At 34.8% G+C, this 8,471-nt stretch overlaps 1 long non-coding RNA gene across 1 annotated transcript in view; it reads left to right on the plus strand.

Annotated features, from left to right (window-relative positions):
* LOC130841365 (uncharacterized) overlaps window positions 1-7,644 on the plus strand; it is a 32,980-nt gene extending 25,336 nt beyond the window's left edge. The window contains exons 2-3 of the long non-coding RNA XR_009050225.1: window positions 3,538-3,704; window positions 7,512-7,644. This is a non-coding gene — a long non-coding RNA (uncharacterized LOC130841365). The remainder of the gene's footprint in view (window positions 1-3,537; window positions 3,705-7,511) is intronic.
* The last annotated feature ends 827 nt before the right edge of the window (window positions 7,645-8,471 follow it).

The following is an 8,471-nucleotide window of genomic DNA, read 5'->3' on the forward strand; positions in this document are numbered from 1 at the left end:
CAGATGAATGGATAAAAAAGATGTGGTACATACATACAATGGAATATTACTCAGTTGTAAAAAGCAATGAAACTGGGACATTTGTAGAGACATGGATGGACCTAGAGACTGCCATACAGAGTAAAGTGAGTCAGAAAGAGAAAAACAAATATTGTATATTAACACATATATGTGGACTATAGAAAAATGGTATAAATCAACTGGTTTGCAAGGCAGAAACAGAGATACAGATGTAGAGAACAAACATATGGACACCAAGTGGGGAAAGTGGGGAGGGTTGGGGGGGGAATGAATTGGGAGACTGGAATACCAAATTGTACACTCTAAATATATGCAGTTTATTGTAAAAAATAAAAAAATAAGTTAAAAAAAGAAAAGAAAACAGAACACAATAACTAAATACAACATGTGATCCTGCAACAGAAAACAATGTTTTTCTTTTGTTATAAAGGACATTAATGAGACAACTAGTAAAATATAAAGTCTATAGATATTGTCTCACATTTAATTTGCTAATTTTGATACTACACTGTGGTTATGTTAGAAAATGCCTTTATTTTTAGGAAATGCACATTAAAGTATTAGTGGATACAGGAGCATCATGTTTGCAACTTACTCTCAAATGGTTCTGAGAAAAAAAAACAGGTACATATAGCAGATAAAGCACATATGGTAAAATGTTAACTTTTGGGGAATCTGCGTGAAGGATATATAAAAACTCTTTGTACTATTTTCCAAACTTTTCTGTAAAAATAAAATTATTATACAATAAAAAGTTAGAAAGAAAGAAAAAAAAAGTATTATAATGGGGTGATAAATCCGGTCATCGGTGTACAGAGGAGGAGTGCCTAACCTAGACATAAGGGCAGGAATTCTGAGAAGGCTTACTAGAGTAAATAATATCTGAGTCTTGCAAGATAAGCAGATTTTATTGTGATGTTTGGAAACATGGTGTGCCCATATGAATGAGTATTATTTACTTTATTCCTCACTGCCCTTGGAAATCCAAGTTTGTAATCTTCTATAATTATTGATAAATAATGATAACTATCTAAGCACCAATACTATTCTAAAATTGGTCATTATTACTTTCATACAAAAATTAAAATCAATGTTTGATAGGAACAAGCACATTTACTATCTCTGATTAAATTAAGATTTGTATTCTAGCTCTAATTGACCATCATCATATCTGTGCAGAGAACAGTCAGTCCCACCTTCATAAAAATAAAAACATTTTATGTTGATTGCAGATCTGGTTTCAGAATGTTTGTTTCTGGAATTTTTATTAAACCATTAAGGTTTCCTTATTAAACTGTCAAGATTTTTGCCTCTCTGTTACTCCCTCTGCTTCCTCTGGGCCATTCCAATCCCCCCTGGTTGTTTCTTTTTTTAAAAATTCATTTTTATTGGAGTATAGTTGCTTTACAATGTTGTGTTAGTTTCTGCTGTACCACAAAGTGAATCAGCTCTACGTACACATATATCCCCTCTTTTTGGGTTTCCTACCCATTAGGTCATCACAGAGCACTGAGTAGAGTTTCCTGAGCTATATAGTAGATTCTCATTAGTTATCTATTTTATACGTAGTATCAATAGTGTATATATGTCAATCCCGATCTTCCATTCATCTCCCCCCTTCCCCCTTGCTGTCCATACATTTGTTCTCTAGGCCTATGTCTGTTTTCAAATGTTTATTGAAGTACTAAATAATACTACAGGAGATGGGGAAGGGCAATATTAAACCTAAAACACTGTAAAGAAAAAAACAGAAATGAGAAATGTAAAAAAGAAGGGATAGTAAGAGTAAAGAAAGACATTTAAAAAGAAGAAAGGAATATATAATAAAGAAAATAGAAATGCACATATTTACATTAAGAACTGGGTGCAAGCATGTATAAAAAGGTGAATTTCAAAATTTTTCAAAAATTAGTTTGAGCACCACTCAATGATATCAGAAACACAAAGCCCAGACTAAATGATTTTTTTAAAAATTGTTTAAGGAAAGTGTGTGTGTAATAACTGATATCGAGGTTTCAATATTTTTAGCTTATGCTATCTCAAGAAGCAAGGAGGAACGCGTGCTACACATAGCCAGCTTCTATTCATGTAATCCATGTGCGTTTTCTGAATGCCCAGCACGTGCCCAGTACAATTGGTCTTCAAGTTGGGATTCTTAACCAGCAGTTCTTTCAGCAAACTGGTCTTGCATGTGTGTCAAATATTAGCAAATGTTCCAGGTGCTTTGAATGTAAAGTTATCTAGAGGAAGAGAAACTTTTCTTGGAATAGTGGACTCTCACACTCCCTTTCTATGGTTATTGAGTAAACACATAATTCTGTAGCACATTTTGAGCTAATTTACTGACTACTTGAGTAAATGCCAAAGATGTCTATGCCTGAAATGCTGATACTAATATGAGTTGTGACAAGTTTATTATTTGTTGAATAATTGTAAGCAGGCAAAGAAATAATTTATATTTAGGATGACTAATAATGTGTTTATGATTTTGGAAAACAAGTTTGGGTTTTAAAAATCAAGGTATTGTATAAATATGGTGATGGTTGCTTTTATACGTCAACTCGACTGGGGCCATGGTGCCCAAATATGTGGTCAAACATTGTTCTGGATGTTTCTGTGAGGGTGTTTTTGAATAAGATTAACATTTAAATCAGTAGCCTTTGCGTAAAGCAAATTGCTCTCCATAATGTGGGTGGGTCTCATCTAATCAGTTGAAGACCTTGATAGAAAAAGGCTGACCTCCCCCAAGTGAGAAGGAATGTTACCAGAAACTGCAACATTGGCTCTTTCCTTGTTCCCCATCCTGATGGCCTTTGGACTTGAACTGTACTATCAAGCAGAGACCCTCTTCCTGGGTCTCTAGCCTACTAGCCCACTCTAGATTTTAGACTTGCCAGCCTTCATAATCATACAAGGTAATTAAAGTAAATCTCTTTACACACACACACACACACACACACCTACCTCTTATGGTTCTGTTTCTCTAGAGAATCCTGACAAATAAGTAGGATAGTAGGATATAAACACACTTTCCATTGATATTCTCATTTCATACATATGATATATATTTGAAAAAATAAACATTTTAAGCTTGAAACATGCATTTCAAGTGTCTTCTTTGCTGAAGCATTATTTTCAGTTTGTGTGAAGAATTTTTTTCTGACACCATTTCCAAAAGGAGGCATTTTGTCTTCTCATCCACTATCACACAAAATTTTGTAGGATAACAAATGACATATTTCTCCTTGCAGAAAAGACTAAAGTGTTTTTATGTACTTTTCTGAAGGAGATAGTTTTGGCAAAATTCCTGTGAAGCTAAATTGATATGAAGCAGAGACAGATCTGCATGTTAGATCTAGTACTTGTATCTCAGATTGGCTGATCTTTGTCTTTTGCTGTCAGAATTAAGTAAAACACTCATGTTTACAAGTTCTTGAATCTTCACTGCAGAGGTCTATGTATGTACATTTTCTTTTACTTTTAGCCTTACTACTACTGTTAATTTCTTTCTTTAAGAAATACATCCTCCCAACTCCCCGACCCTGGGACGCAGCTTCACCCACTAGCAGCCTGGATCAGCCCTGGGACTCCCCTCCTGCCCCCACCCCACCCCATCCACGAGGAGGACAACACCGGCTCCAAGACTGCAGGCCTGCATACATATCTTTGTATGGTAACAGATGGTAACTAGACTTATCATGGTGAAAATTTTGCGATGTACAGAAATATCAAATCCCTATGTTGTGTACCAGGAACTAACAGTGTTGTAGGTCAATTATACTTCAAAAACAAACATACTTATACAGGAAAAGATCAGATGCATGGTTATCAGAGGTGGGGGTAGAGTGTGAGGGAACTGGATAAAGGTAGCCAAAAGGTACAAACTTCCAGTTAAAAGATAATTAGTAGAGATGTAATGTACAACATGATAAATGTAATTAACACTGCTTTATTTCATATATGAAAGTTGTTAAAAGAGTAAATTCTACGAGTTTTCATCACAAGAAAAAATTTTTTTTATCTTTTTCTTTTATTTTGAATCTGTATGAGGTGATGAATGTTTACCAATCTTATTGTGATAATCATCTCATGATGTATATTAGTCAAATAATTATAATGTACACCTTAAATTTTACAAGGTTGTATGTCAATTATATCTCAATAAAACTGGAAGTGAAAAAAGAAATACTTTCTCCCCCATGTCCATCACTGACTAGTTTTTGGATATATTTAGTTATGTGGCTCTTGCATCGATGCCATTTATGGATTGTGGATAATAGGAATAGCTTGCAAAAGCATATTTTGCTCCAAGTTAAACTGAGTGAAAACATGAGACTCAAGTCCCTTGACATTTGGCAGTGTCTTGGTAAATAGCCTCCTTGTCCACCATTTCTGTGACATTTATCATTCTTCCGCATGAGCTAGAAGTGTCACTGCTATTCCTCTAGCTTGTAAGGGTGACCTAAACTACTTAAAGTCCCATGTGAGCCTGAGTCTTAAAATTCTACTGCCATCCATCTTCTCCATATTTAGGGCCTTCAAAAGATGACCTCACTACCTCAGTATTTTGTCATATCACCATATCCACCTCTAGAGTATCAGAAGGCCAGGCTTTAGGCTTCCAGTTTTCTTCCAAAATTCTTCTTTCTCTCTGGGTATCTGGGGCAAATTCCAATCACTCTAAAACAAATTACATTTGTATTGAATATGACACCACTTAACATCCCGTTAATAAATTTCCTTTGCCACCAAGCAAACAAACTCTCAAAATGTGTTAGGTGTGCTTAAACTCTCTGAGCTTTAGATGAATGGCTGTTTATTCACACTGGGAATAGCCCTTTCTATTTTTTTCTTTTTTTTATTTTTTTGAGTTTTAACCCTGGTGTCCTGGGAACCCAACATCTTTACTTGTTGAGCCCTTTTTCAAACTGTAATGCTCCTTTGTGCTGCTGGATTCCTGTAGAGATGGAAAATTTATTTCAAGCAGCTTTACTCTCCACTGCCTTAGCCCAGCTACCAGTGTTGGTGACATAAGATTTTGTTAACTTCAAATCGTCAAGGTCTCCCAGGACCTTTCAAACTCTCAAAAACACTCCTACCATTAAGTGAAGATCAAATGTCAGTTTTGTCAATTCTCAATCCCATTGCTTCCTATCACTCCACATTAACATTATAGTTCAGTAAGATTGTGGTAACTCCTCACGTTAGTCCATACTTTCTTCTTCTTTGATGTATTTGATTGTCACAAGAGATGTCGAACAAACTGTCAACTGAGGCACAAAAAGGCTAAGTAAATAGCTACCCATGCACTATGTTAAGTATTGGTGTTGAGAGATTATGTTCCTCACCTCATCGTGCTGGCAGTATACATGGTCCCAGACTAGTTCTTAGATATATGTGGGGCAAAAAAGTTAGAATTGAAGGTCCCACAAAGGGACAAAGCATAATATATATATTTAAATATATATATATATTACACACACTCACATGTAAGCAACTACAATATGCTCCTTCACTTTGACGGATAATGTTAAGACATTTTAAGACTTATTAGGAGATTGTCTCTAGTCAAACAATAATGCAGTGAGTGGTCTATAAATAAAGAAAAATAAATTGGAATGTAAAGAATACTCTTCACTCTTGTCATTTCTAGTGAAAATGGTGGATCATTTACTAAGAACGTAGTCTGTCAACTTAATGAGAAGCATATAGACAGCTTATTAGTGGTTTAGAAAAGAATATTCCAATTGCTTGTTCTTTTTTGGAAGTAAAATGATGATTGGTATCTTGGTCAACATTTATCATCAGATGAATTAAGCAAACAATGGAATAAGTTGATTTAAAATCCGTTATTTAATGATACTCTTCCTCTAGGTAAGACACAGATCTAAGCAAATTAATTATCACTAGATCAATGTGCTCCAATTTTTAAAAAATCATTAATATTACTCACAATTGATTACTTTCATACCTATTGAATAATTCTGATACTTTGAGATAATATTACACAGTTTGTGCTATTTTTTAAGTAATAAACTTTATGTTTTAAGGTAGTTTTAAGTTCACAAGAAAATTGAGTATTCCCACACAATCACCCCCATCTGTACACAACCTCCTGCGCTAGTGACATCCTCATCACGGTAGTTCATTTGTTACAATTGATGAGCCTACATTGACACACCAATATCAGCTGAAGTCCATGATTTATATTAGGGTTCATCAAGGTGTTGTAAATGATAGGTCTGGGCAAATGCAAAAGGACATGCATCCATCATATACAAGATAGTTTCACTGCCCTAAGGTGGTCAAAGTTTATGGTCATGAAGTTGTATATCTTGCTTTCCAGTAGAAAAACAGAGGCCAATCCCAGGTTGCTTCTTGATGAGCTCAAGGGAAGTGACTAAGCCTGTTTTGCTTATGTTTGATAGGTGTATATATGGGCTGATTAGTTCTTTTTGTATTTAAAATACCCTGGTGACAATCTCTGGTCAATGAGATGGTCACTTTCCATGCCCTGGGAAAATGTCAGGAAATCATAAGATGTATTTCCTGGGAATTACCAGGTCTTTGTAGCAAAATTTGCCTTTGGCAGAGTGCTTTAGTAGGTTTTCAATAAATAATTAAGAATTTTATTTCAGGAGATAGAAAAATCTAGAATATAGTTTAATCCACATTAGAATCATTTGCTAAGCATTTAAAACTGATGCCTGGGCTCTACCTCATTAAAATTTCTGATTACATAGATCTGCAGTATAATTTAGATATACAGACTTCAAGAAATCTGAGCAAATAATATGGAAGCAGATGAGCTAGGCCAACTTGACAGGATAGAATGCAGATGCCATCTATTTGGGCAGCTTCATGTCCTGCTCAGAGACTACTTCCTGTCTTGCTCAGTAATGACATGGACTATATAAAGACAGAACCACAATTGACATGTCTCATTGATAATGTGACATTATGCTATGAGTAAGGGCTTTGAAATCAATTTGGCCTGGATTTTAACCCTGGCTTGGCTATTTACTTGAGTCAATTTCCTTCTTTATAAAAAGTAAATACAAATACCTACTGGGTTCTTGTAATAAAACTGACCCAATACCAGACAAAGAGTTAGTGTTGAGTAAATATTTCTCTCATGAAATAACCCATCACTGTACATGTCACATGCACAATACGACACACGTGACTGAACACAACTGAGAATGGCGGGGGCCAAAATATAGATATGCTAATTCAACTGGTCATATCTACAGCAATAGACAGCCCAGATTTATAAAGAGAAATTGGTTGCATTATTTTAATTAAAATGGGTGGTCACTAGATTATTATTAATAGATTATCGCTAAGGAAAAGAGTATGATTTGGTTTTAAAATTCTCTATTGTCTAGCATCTGTTACCTTACTGCATAAAAAAAAACATACGTTTGTGAATATAAAGGTGGGATGATCTTATGCAGAGAAATGACTTTACATTTTTCTCCTTAATCTAGGTGAAGTATGCCCTGATGCAGACATCATTTTCCTTTACCCACCTTCTTTTATTTTCTGAACTTCATTCTATCTTGAACCAGGTTGTGAAGTTTTACTAAATTTTCCCTGCGAGAAAATGATTTTGAACTTGTCAGTCCATCAGGCATGATGACTGGGAAATATTTGAAAGAAGATACGAAATGTACTTACCAGGAAGCTGAAACTATAAAGCAATGTTTTGTACTTGTCAGTGTAAAAGAGCATGACGAATCATTGTTATTCTAACTTCACAGTTGTCAGCTATTCTACACACAGTGGTCACATAAGCTCTATGGTTGTCACAAGTAGTAGAAAGGGATATATCTTTACAAAAACACCAAACATCACTGCACTACCAGGGAAATGCCCATTATTCCTAGTAAGACAAGGGATATCAAAAAGTCTTCGATTAGTTCACTCTGTGGTTGGACAGCTTTGGCAGTGAGCCTAATTGTGTTGTTTTAATAGGTATTGGGGGCAGGTAGGTTTGTTTCATTTAGTTTCCAGCCCACTTTCTAGCTAGTTTTTCTATAAATGTATGCAGTTGCTCATTAAAAAAAGAGATCATATTAAAGAGCATTTATCAATTATCAAAGTAGGAGACAAAAAAATAAAATTTTCAGGGAGACTACCATGTGCTAGGCATTTTGTAAACTGCCAGGAATACATGCGTGACTACTTAAGATTCTCAGTTTCAAAATACAGTTGACCCTTGACCTAGGTTTGAACAACACAGATCCACTTGTATGTGGATTTTTTTCTCAATAAATTGCTTGGAAATTTTCTTTGAGATTTGAAACAATTTGAAAAAAGCTTGCAGATGAACTACACAGTCAAGAAATAATGAAAAAATTAAGAAAAAGTTAAGTATGTCATGAATGCATAAAATATATGTAGATACTAGTCTAATTTTATCATTTGCTACCATAAAATATATACAA

This window comes from Hippopotamus amphibius, chromosome 1 (genome assembly GCF_030028045.1).
Source record: "Hippopotamus amphibius kiboko isolate mHipAmp2 chromosome 1, mHipAmp2.hap2, whole genome shotgun sequence".
NCBI classification, from domain to species: domain Eukaryota; kingdom Metazoa; phylum Chordata; class Mammalia; order Artiodactyla; family Hippopotamidae; genus Hippopotamus; species Hippopotamus amphibius.